Here is a 12,590-nt window from a genome sequence, read left to right on the forward strand (position 1 = left end):
GAAATGATTCTTTTCTGAAGAACAAAAAAGCATTTTCTAGACTTTCAGTTGTTTCCGCGGATGTGCAATACTCTGTGATACAAACCTATAATCTTCTAGAAAATTAATTGAACACAAGTAATCCGTGATTTACGCAGAAACAAATAAAACAGAAACATTTAACAAAAAATGGTTTCACACTTGATTGGGTACGTGATTTTAATTTCAGCAATGAATCAAACTTAACAGCGTGCAAAATCTAAGTGCTCATCTAAATTATCTGGACAAAACGAATAAAGTTTGAATTCAAAATGCGTTTTTTTTTAAACTGAGTTGATATAAGACAAAAGATGACGAGGGCAAAAGTTGCTTAGAAGTTAAACAGATTTATTATAGTGCAGTTTTTTTTGCAAAACTCGAGCCCAACATTTTAGCCCAAGAAGGGCAAATTTGGATTTTTTAGTCGATCAAAATTTACGTCAAAAGCATTGGTTCAATTGCCAACAAAGTTTTATCATAAAAGGCTCTTAAGTAGCCCAACAAAACTTGAGAATGCTATCATCTGCTCTTTCTTGTAAAAATAAAACTATTTTTCGTTATAAGCAAAAAATATCGTGTTTACTTTAAAAAACACCAATGTTTTTTTTAGAAATAACTTTCAATAATTTGGCGCAATTTTGTAGGAAAGTTTACTTTTCTTAAATTGTTGGGCTACGTATGAAGTTCACTTTGATACAAACCTGACAAAAACTGACACAGTAGCGTTGGCGTGATTTTTACATAAACAAATAAAACATAGGAAAATTTTACAAAAATTAGGTTTCAGTCTTCAAGGATTTACATAAATTTGAAGATTAAATTATCCAAACAAAACGAATAGAAAATTGAGTTTTACAACAAGTTCGTCTGATGTTGGGTTGAGTTGAAGCAAAAGATAACGAGAAATAATTTCTTTTCGAATTTTGGCAGAATGAAGAAAGTGGTGCAGTTTTTTTTGCAAAATTCGGGCTAAAATTTTACTCAAAAAAGATCATTGTTGGCTTTTTAGCGGATCAAAATTAACGTTAAAACCATCAATTTAAGTGCCATCAAAACTATATCATAGTAAGTTTTTTATAGCTGAATACTTGTTAAGAATAGTTTAATCATGTCAACTTAATATAAAGAATTTTATTTTTATTTGATAGAAAAAAACTTAGTTTTTCCTATATAAAACACCAATTTTTTCTTTAAAATCGATTTTGAAACACTTTGAGTAATTTTTTAAAGTTTGTTGGGCTACACAGTGACTGACAGAGTAGCGTTGGCCTAATTCTTAATTGATTAAAAACGCCAAAAATGATCCGCTGTTGGGGCAAAAATTTCGGTTCGAACTTCGCAAAACAAATTGCACCATAATAACTCTGCCAAAACTTTAGGCATGTTTTGTCGTGATATTTTTTCATCTAATATCAAACCAAATTTGAGAAAAAAAACTTTTCATTTTCAAGCAAGCCTTATTTGTTTGTCCGGATAATTTAAACAGCACTTTCCTAGCTCAAAAATCTATATAAAAGAAAACTTTCCAAAAAAAGCTATGATCTTCAAAAGTCTCCAGAAGCTTCTGTCAAATAAAGATGTTGTATTGAATTTTTGCTGAAAGTTAAGACTGCTGCATAGATAATTTGTTCATTTCCATAAACAACTTTCTGTGTGTCTGTGTGCGTTATCTTTTGTTATACCAAGCCTCTGTTTAGTATTAGATATCCGTCGTGTGCAGGATATGGGCGTGTAAAAAATTTAATTCAGCTTTTTGAATTCTTTTCTTCATTTTTTTTTCGTTTCATTTGCAATCATTTTAATTTGATGACAAGAACTAAGAGCCTGCATCTTTACCGACTAAGATAACTTTATCTTAATTTCATTTATTTTTAGCTTTTAAAAAAATTGTAACCAAACTATTCTGAAGCACTAACAGAGAAGGTGTCTGCTCACAAAGTGCAATACAAGCTATGCATTTTGTGAACTGTGAGCGAATTCCGCAACAAGGACGCTCCCTTTGTTCTTCTTTTGTTCCTTCATTTCCTTTGATTGTTACGACAGTAATTTAACATGATTAAAGTCTTCTCTGGAATCCACCAGGAACATACAGACACAAAATTGTGCTTCTATATAGTGCACAGTTTGGCTTTGTATTGCAGAGCTGTACTTCGGGATATCCGAAAAGTTTCTTGCTGATGTAATTAGCAACAAAACAAAAATTGACTAAAAAGATAAGTTCGTCGCAAAACTTGAACCATTTTGTTCAAAACATTAAGCTATTTTATTTTTTTTTCGAAACTGAGCAAATAAAAAATCCAAGTGCCTCAAAAAAGTTTTCTTGTTTTTTATTTTTTTTTGGTTTAAGGATTGCCGACTTGGGACAATTAATGTGTAATATATCTCGCGCCATTAACGCGTAAGGGGCGATTTAATACGTCTTAAAATTCCTTCAAAATTGGGTGAAGCAGGCTGTTTCTCATAATTGCTAAGTTACTAGGCAGTCGAAATGTTCAGGGACTTGTCCTGATACGAGTAGTCTTGTTTACTCAGGTGTTTCCGAGAAAGAAAATAGCTGTTATTAGGATGTGCTGAAAAATAGATAGTTCATTCAAACTTTTAAGATCCACCTCACAGATAACTTCGTTAAAACCTAACTACATTGAACTGAAGATGGTTGTGCTTCAGAGAAAAATTGGTTTCATTATAGAAGCTTGAAACCAAAATTATTCATAGGCAAACTTAAGGTTTTCTCATAGCTAGCTATCATAAACTTGTTCAAACTAAAAGTAATGTAAGAGAGCCTACAAACTCAGTGTTTTAAGAGAGCGAATATAGGCATCACACAGGAGCTGAAGACGGCGACTTCTATGGGTTTAATGAAGTCCAAGACTCAGTCAAGCCACGAAAGATAGCTTCGTTTTGTTAAATGACAACACTTGACGAGGTGCAAAGTTTGCTCCACTAATGTAAGCCATCCCGTACCCAGAGAATTTTCTGTACAAGCTCTGAAGTTCATTAATTCTTACATTAGTTGATTCTCAGATCTGAAACAGTAAAAAAAATTCGAATAATTTCACAAACTGTTTTCTTTTCTAACTAGTTTTTTTGCTCAACTGTGATAAAATGTTTTCAAAAACGCAACAAATTGTTGATTTTCATGCGCTATTCATGCGTTTCCAACTTTTTTCCTCATGCTTGGGAAACCTTTTTCCTCAACCTATATTTTAGCAGTCTTCCATTGGAGAACTTGCTGAGTACCTGCTACAAGCTAGTAGAAGCTGTCAGATACAAAAGTATCAAAAATAGCACAAATAAAGTCAGAAACGATGATTTTTTAAATCTGAAATAACCAAGAAAAACCAAAATTTCAGATCTGATTTTAGATCTGAAATAATCATGAAAACCAACAGTTCAGATATGAAATTAGATCTGATATAGCCCATCCTGAAAGTATCCAACCGTTATTTAAACATTCCACAACCCATTTCAGATCTAAAATTTAGATCTGAAAAAGATTATTTCTGATCTGAAGTAGAAAATTTGCTAGGTACGGGAAATGAACTTTGTTGAACCTTATCGAGTGGTAGATCAATCAATATAACAAAGCTAATTGCTGTGGCGCAACTGAGTGCACAATAACTTAGACCAGTTATTGGACACCTCTGTTGAATATACCCATTTCATCTACATCAGTGCGAAAAAAAAAGTTATGATGTACACTAAAAAGTTTTTAACCAATTGTGGTAGAAAAAACTTCAATTTTGACAAAAATTTCAAAAAATTCTCATCAAAAAGCCTCGTCTGTTTTTAGCTAAATTGATCTGGCTTATAACTTGGTTTTTTTTTTTGAAAATGAATTGATTTTCTGAATACAGTTATTATAAAAAAAACAATAGGTGAAACGAGGTGATAATCTAATCTAATTTTTAAATCAGTGTTAGTAATAATCACTATAAATCTTCACACACTTAAAGTATGCATGATAATTTCTGACTCAAAGTGTCATTGAGTAGAATAAGGGGAGAGTATCTATTAAAATTATAAATGTTAAAATGTAATCAAACTGTTAAGTATAAATCTACTCACAATCTTATAAGCACATGAAGGATATTTCGGAAGTGTTATTAAAAGAAATATGATGGAAGTATCTAATTATGCTTTAAATCAATGTTTAAATTTTTCAGTAAAAACGAAACTCCCGGGTTGACATCCATAGAAGGAAAACCCTTATCATAAAATTGCATATATGGCGTTTGTGGAAAAAATGCTTATCCTACAATTTTTAAACACAAATTAAAAACTGTTTGAAGATTTTTAATTCACATTTTCATTCTTTTTGGCTCATGTGAAGCTTTCTGGTCATGTGAAAAAGTTTTGACAGAAAAATACTTATCAAATCTTTTTCATGGATGAAAACTGTATAATAAACATTTTAATATAGAACTTTTTTTCTCTAAAAACTTGTTTCGGTAATTACAAATGAGGTAAATGAACGTTTTCAAAGACAAAGAGCAATTAAAATATCAAAAAATGATTTTAGTTTGTTTAAAAAAAATATATATCATATAACTTTTGCATATGAAATTGTACGATCAGCTTTTTTTTCGAGAAAAATTAGAAAATTCAAAAATGAATTGAAACTTTCTTTGGTCAATTTTAGATGAATTTAATTGGGGTTTTCAGTGATTGAAATCAACTTGTTGTCAAAAAAAAAATTTCAGTTTCGGTCGCAAAAACGCTTGTCAATTAGTGTTCATATATAAAAACTGTATGATATGCATTTTTTCATTGAAAAAAAACACCACATTGAGTTAAAAACCATCTAATCCCTTTTTTGGTTGCAAACTTGCTTTTGTGCTCAAAATTAATTGTTTTTCGACAAATTGCTTGCAGAATTTGACTTTTTGTGGTTTATAACGTAGTCCATAATGAGTTTTTCACCCTAAAAATCCAAAAATTACCAGAAATTTTTTTTTTTAATAAACACGATTATTTTTTTTGTTTCATATGCTAAGATAAAGATAAATTTGTGAAAAATACAGGTCTTTTTTCTCAACCACCAAACTTTTTCTCAACCACCAAAACTCTTGGGATATTATTATGCCAAAAACCCTTGATAAATGTTTCGGATGAAACCCAAAAACTCAAAACAAAAACTTTTGTATTTTTTATTGTGGAAAAATGATTATCATACAAATTCATATTATGGAAAAAACGTTTATCATAAAACTTCAAAAAACAAAAAATTGTTTTTGCCATTTTCGTAAAATTTTTGTGATAAAAATTTGGCAAACCGCTTGTTATTCAATTCCAGAATGCGGCAAAGAATGCTTATCAGAATACTTCAAAATTTGCTTATTGAAAAAACACTTGTCTTTTTAATGTATGAAATAGTAAGATATGCATTTTTGCCAACCCAGGCTGATGTAGTTATTATAACTATGAATCTACTCTAAAAAGGAGACAGAGTGAAGTCGTAAGACAATCATTTTCAAACTGGATTGATTTTAATCCTCAACTCGATCTGCATATGATCACCAACGACATCTTTCCATCCTTTTGCAGGAGGCCATTCGCTGTGTGGACAGGAGTCATTATGAAACTGGGGGTTATTGGCTCCTTCTATCGAATAAATGCACCACTTCCCTCCATCTATTTTGTATATATAGTGGTCACCATTTAACTGCTTGTAAACACAACTGTGTTTGTGCTCAGTGCCCTCATCTACTTCATATAATCCATAAAACAAATCAAATATGTGAATATCATCTCAAATACTTTTTCCCGATGCAGTTAGGGAGATTTCGTCTTTGAATTTACTCCTGTCTAGAGTTCCCCAGGGTTTACTAATGAACTGTTTGCAATCCAAACTTTTGAAAGTAATGAATTGATCAGCGGATAACTTATGCATATAATTCGAACACTTTCCGTCTTCATTGATGTGAACTGGAAAGTATTCCTAGCGAATCAGTGGAGGCGATTCCAGTGCAGTTTTAGTGTTTTGAACAGTCCTGTTCCTCAAGACACAATCACCCCAATTTTCTTTGGAAAGAGAGCAGTACCAGCCATTATTGCTTGACTAATACAAGAAAAAGATATCACCACGCTTACAACCGCTCATTGGGATATTTTTAACGTAGAAATTGGGCCTAGATCGGTGGTTCGTATGAGTCTTAGGTCATTCAAGCAATCCTGAGAACACATAAAATGTTCAAATAACATACATTTTATTGCTTTTCCAGATTCTATTTTTTCATTGGACTCAATCGCCTCACATATATTACCAATTTCAATACTTCCGTTGGGTAATTTATAAAAAGTTTCAGTTATTTTACTGTTTGTCTTTTTTTGTATGCCCAAATTGACCACAGTAGCGTTTTCTTCCCCTTCAGGTAATAAATCTGAATCGGACGTGATTACAAAATCCTGTTTAAGCATTCTCGTTGAACAAGTATACTTTTTTCCCTCAGATATGTATGGATACACAACCTTCAACAATTCATTTCTAATTGATCGCAATTCATACTTTTTGTGTCCTTTTTCCGACTGAAAATTCTTACTTTGACTGTTTGGTGATATTCAGAAAAATCTTTGCAGTCTCGTTCAAGTTCAATCGCAATAGTTTTTTGTTTTCTGTCGTCAAGACAATAACAAGGTTCGATTGTTTGGCTAGTTTTGTCAAAGTAGTAAACGCAAAGTTTGGCCAAAATTATAAGTCGCGTGGCTGATGACACTTGTTGTATATGATGCAGATCTTTGCCCAGACTTTTAGCATACTGGAACGCCGTTTGAGCGTCATCTTTAGCTTAAACTCAGCCACCGGCTCTTCTATTTGATGATTTTGGAGAAAGTTCATAGCACTCAATGTTTTATTGACTGCAGTCTTCAATGGAGTGATATCCATGAATGTCTTTTTCATCTGTGCCAGTGTAAGTCCACTTGGATCCGTGGAAGAAAAGGAGCTTCCCACTCCGATGACATGATAGGAAAACTCGTTGAGAGCAACGTAGCTTAAAGTGTAAGCCAATTTCTGTGCCGTATCACCTAGGCAAAAAAAAACAATTTATTCACGCACAAAAGCTTCAATTACCTAAGCTCAGAATCGTGACTCAAGTAATCTACTTTGTCTGAAACAATTTCGAACGAGACATTTGCTCTTGCTAGTGTTATTAAACACATAAGTTGATAGGGAAAGTTTTGGCAGGAGTATCTAATTGATTATGTAAGGATTAAAATTTTGCTATATTTGTGCGAATGAGAATAAAAATCCTTTGTCTCGTTCGAAATTGTTTCAGACAAAGTAGATTACTTGAGCACCCAGAGGATTTTCTGTGCAAGATCTAAACTTCTTTGTATCTTACATCAGTTGATTATGACATCTGATAATCTTTATTTCATATCTTGATAAGTGTTTTAAAGTTTCAGATCTGAATTTTGGACCTGTAAGAGAACATTTCAGATCTAAAACAACCTTGAAAAACAAAATGTCAGATCTGAACTTATATCTGAGAAGCCCTATATCAACTCATAATTTATGCATGAACAAAGAATTTAGTTTTTATTTTTTGATGTTTCTGCTCTACACAACTTTGTTTAATTAACTAGCGGTAAAGACTTCCTAATAATTACACAAACACTTTTTTTAAAACTAAACTTTTGTTGAATTGTTTCAAAAGTTTTCGAAAACTGTTGAAAGACCTATGAATTTTTTTGATTTTCATGCAATGCTTATGCGTGTCCAATGTTTATCTCATGCTTGAGGAAACATATTTTGGCAGTCTTCAATTGGAGACTTTGCTGAGTACCTATAAAATATCAAAAATAGCAAAAATTGTGTCAGAATTATTTATTTTGCAGATCAGATATAACCAAGAAAAACTAAATTTTAGATTTGAAATTCGATCTAAAATTGATTGTTTGAGAACTGAAATAACCAAGAAAAATAAAATTTCAGATCTAAATTAACCCTTTTCTAAAGTGTCCATGCGTTATTTTAACATTTCACAACCCATTTCAGATCTGAATTTTAGATTTGAAAAAGACTATTTCAGATCAGAATTAGAACATTCATTATGTATAGGATAAAAGAAGCTTGTGTAAGGTTGAAGCTCTCAATGTTTCAAAAGCTGATTAAACTCGTCGGAATACTTTTTTTGTTGAAAACGAAATAATCGGAAAAATAGCAAATTTTCCAGTTTCTTTTGTTCTTATCTCCTACCCGATATGTAAAACAAAATTGACCTATTTTAAGTCTGCTAGCCGTTTTATAAGAGCAAATGTCTCAATTCAATTTGCAACAAAATGATTCGTTAGTTATGAATAAAACTGACAATTTCCAATTAACTATAGTTTACAAAAAAATATAACAGTTGAAGTATTTTTTTTGAAATTGAGCTGAAGATATCAATAGCTTCAGGATGCATTAAAAATTTGTCAGAGTGTCTTTTTAAAAGCCAAAATCGGTCTTGAAAAAAAAACGACTCCGAGCACAAAAATTCAGCCGCTTTCTTCGAAATTGAAAACAAAAATTATATTAAACAAAATGTCAAATCGTAGCTCTGGACATTTTGCGATACAACACAACCATCAAAAGACATAAGATGTAGAGAAAAAATTTACAAAAATCTTAAGAAAAAAAAACAAGGTGAGTCAAAATTCTCGTATGCCTCAATAAAAGATAATTAGGGGCCCAGCGGAAGCTGGAGGTAGCTGCTTGATTTTAGAAAAAATTAGCTATACGGTTGCAGGATGAACTGCTTGATTTCAAAAATAGACTTTGCCCAAAACTTTAGTTAATCTCTACAAACAGAAGTGAGAAGAAGGCAACTTTCAGAAAAACTGGAAAGTTCGCAAAGACATAACAAATTTCTTACAAAAAATGGGGGTTTGTCGCTTCTATAGAAAAAAAAATTTTGCAAGCGGTTCTACCGATTGAGCCATTAATCTCTGATTTGATAGGGTAGTTTCTGAATAAAATTTAAAAAATTTCGAGAATCATAGCTTTTTTTATTAAAAAATTTTGCTCGTAGCCGCTTATGCAATAGTGATTCACGCAACCTGTTGTTTCAGTTGTACGCAAAAACTCGAGAAAAACCAAAGAGTTCCAAAAAACGGTACAAAAAACCTAAACAAATAACTATGGCCCTCGGAAAAGTACGTTTGTTTTTTTGACCGTTTCATGAAAATTTTAGACCGTTTCAAAAATTACCTTCCCAAATCTGAGTTTTTGGGTTCAAAAAAAGTTTAAGAAAAACTGGCCTGCATTTATGGCTAGGCCAATTTTTTCAAACAAGAAGTTATGGCCTCCGGAAAAAGGTGAAGAAAATTGGGAATATCCGCATATGATGGCAGCTTTCCACAAACCGTTCTTTGGATGGAATTTAAATTCTCAGTTTTGCGAGGTTAATTTGTCAGGAAAGTCATAACATTTCTAAAACGATCAAAAAAATCAAACTTTGACTGTTCCGAGAGCCATAATTTTTATTCAGGAGAATATTAAACAAGCAAATCTTTAGATTGAGATAGAAAACCCAAATATCAGCTTGAAGTTTTCGAGAAAATCAAAAAGAATTGAAAACAGACATAATTCAATTATTCGACTACTCCAGCGCAAGAAAAATTCGTTAGGTGGCAAAACTTGAGCGGAAAAACAAAAGTCCGCAATACAAAGCTTACCGCAAAAAAAATCACACATTGAAAATTCCTGTCGGGGTTCGAACCCCAGATCTAAGATACAAAGCGACTTCGTTACCTCGAAACCAATTGTGAAAAAGTCTCGAGGTTGCTAAGGTTCACTTATAAAGCAGCTTCAATTTTTTCAAAGAAAAATTATTTACGGAAAAAAATCCAGCTCCTGATTACAAGTCAAGTCACTTGCTCTCCCAAGTGTAAGCAACAGTTGGTATATGAGGCACGAAAACTTTTTTTAAACTCAATATTTGAACCTCGCCCAAAAGCACACATCAAAACAGAAAGTAACTATAAAGCAAAACGCGGAATGAAAAAAAAACACTAAAAAAGATATGCAAAAACCGACCAAAAAATTAAGGAGTCCGCGATTCTGCAGGAACAATTTCCGCGATGGCGGTTCTTTGAACTCTCAAATATGGCAGGGTAGTTTTTGAGAAAATTTAAAAAGTTTGAAAACGTGGTCACAAATAAGAAAAAAAAAAGACTTTTCCAATAGCAATAACCTTTTTTGTGAAAAAATTTTTTTGAAGCGCGGCTGATGCAGGGGAGTTTCCTACTAGCCGTTATCTCTATTGAAGCCACAATATGAGATTTGAGAGGTTGATTTTTGAGAAAAGTCAAAGAGATTCACAAAACGGTCGAAAATCAAAAAAATTGACAATTTCGAGTGCCAGAACTTTATGTCTAAAAACGTTTGAGCGTTGCCACTTATGCAGAAGGTTTTTTCAAAATGATTCTATTATTTGAAAACGAAAAACTCAGATTTGAGAGCGGTAGTTTTTGACAAACCAAAAACAATCGGTCAATTATTCCCTCACAGATTTTTTCGGAGGCTGTAGTCAGAGGAGTCAAGTAAAAAAAGACTCTAGGAGATTATGCAAGCACACCGAGGAGAAGGCGGTCTTTCAATCGATAATAGAATTTTCTGAGAAAAACTAAAAAAAATTTGCAAAAAGTGAAAATTTTTTCCGAAAAGAAAAAAGAAAAAATTTCAACAAACCGAGTGATAAACATACAACCAACTAGGAAAATGCGGAGGGGAGTGTTTAAACTTTGTCTCCCTTGAATTAACACAAAGCGCTAGGTCGTTAGGTTGATTAAAAATACGGCGAAATAATTTCGGTTGAGGTGATTTTTTAGCAAAACAAAAAAACAAAGAAATGCGAAGTAAAAGTACAAGTAAACTAAGCATAAATTCTAGTAAGTGGTCAAAAAACTTCTCAAAATTCATCAAATCTTTCTGCAAAAAAGCAAATTGTGGCCGCTTCAGCAGAAAAGACTTCCAAAACCGGATTTTTTGATTGAACACATCTGAGAATTGGCACGTTATTTTTCGCATAAAATCAAAAAGTTTCCACAAAACTGTCAAAGTTTCAAAAAGTTGACTTGTTTGAAGGCCCTAATTTTTTTGTCGAAGAGACTTGGCACAGCAACTTGAAAGTAGGCTTTCAACAAGCTGTTATTTTGATTAAATCTATGACACCAGATTTGGCAGGACAAAATTTTGACACTTGCCAGAATCATAGCATAGTTTTTTGTGTAAAAAGTTAGGGAGGAGCGGCTTCTGCAGAAGGGATTTGTTCAACCTGTAATTTCGATTGAAGCCAAAATCTAAGATTTGGGAGGGTTGCTCTCAAAAAACTGTCACATAATCAGATTTTTGACTTCTTTGAGGGCCATAATGTTCCCATAAATGCCATAAAGTTTCAAAAAACTTTGGACAAAGTCACATGAACAAACGAGCTTTCCACAACCCGTTCTTTGAATTGAAGCCAGATATGGCAGGGTAGTTTTTCAAAATTTGATTTTTCCAAGGGCGCTAACTTTTTGTGTTAGAAAATTTGTGAATGGCGGCTGATACAGGAGAGCTTCCCACTACCGTTTATTTCCATTGAACCCACATTATGAGATTTTACTGCTTAATTTTTTTTAGAAAATCAAAAAGATTACAAAACAGTTTCAAAATGAAAAAGTTGACAATTCCGAGGTCCATGTTTATAAGTTTAAAAAATTAGGGTAAGCCGCTTATGCAGGGTATTTTTTCAAAACCGTTCTATTTATAACCAAAAACCAAAAGCTAAGATTTGAGAGTGATAGTTTTTGTGAAACCCAAAAAAAATGGGTCCAGTTTGAATAAAAAGAGGTCCTGATCAGATTCAAACCCGAGGTCTTTGCCATCCCAGACATGTTCGTACCCTCCAGGCTATGTTTACAGGAAACTCTAAGAAATTTCAACACATCTGAAAAAGACGAGTCCTTTGAACAAAGTTACTGACGAAAAAAAATCAAGTGTCCGATTGCAAAACTGAAAATAGATCCGAGAAACCCTTAGTCAAATTTTAATTTGTGCATTTCGAGCAAACAATTGAGTTTTTATTTTTTGATATTTCTGCAATAAACAATTTTGTTTAATTTAACTAAATAATTACACAAACTGTTTTTTTAAACTAAACTTTTCGTTGAACTGTTTTAAAAGTTTTCTAAAACTGTTGAAAGACCTATCAATTTTTTGATTTTCACGCGCTACTTATGCGTGTCTAATGTTTATCTCATGCTTGGGGAAACATATTCGGCAGTATTCAATTGGAGACTTTGCTGTGTAATTGCTAGTAGCTAGCAGAAGCTATCAAGAATTATTGATTTTTCAGATCCGATAAAACCAAGAAAAAGTAAACTTAAGATTTGATATTAGATCTGAAATAGATTATTTGAGAACTGAAAAAATCAGGAAAAATAAAATGTCACATTTGAAATAACTCATTTGTAAAGTATCGAAGCGTTATTTTAACACTTCACAACCCATTTCAGATCTGAATTTTAGATCTGAAAAAGGTTATTTCAGATCAGAATTAGAACATTCACTAGGTACGGGAATGGAATAATTCGATGGAATATTTTTG

Source organism: Symsagittifera roscoffensis, chromosome 8, assembly GCF_963678635.1.
Source record: "Symsagittifera roscoffensis chromosome 8, txSymRosc1.1, whole genome shotgun sequence".
Taxonomy (NCBI): domain Eukaryota; kingdom Metazoa; phylum Xenacoelomorpha; order Acoela; family Convolutidae; genus Symsagittifera; species Symsagittifera roscoffensis.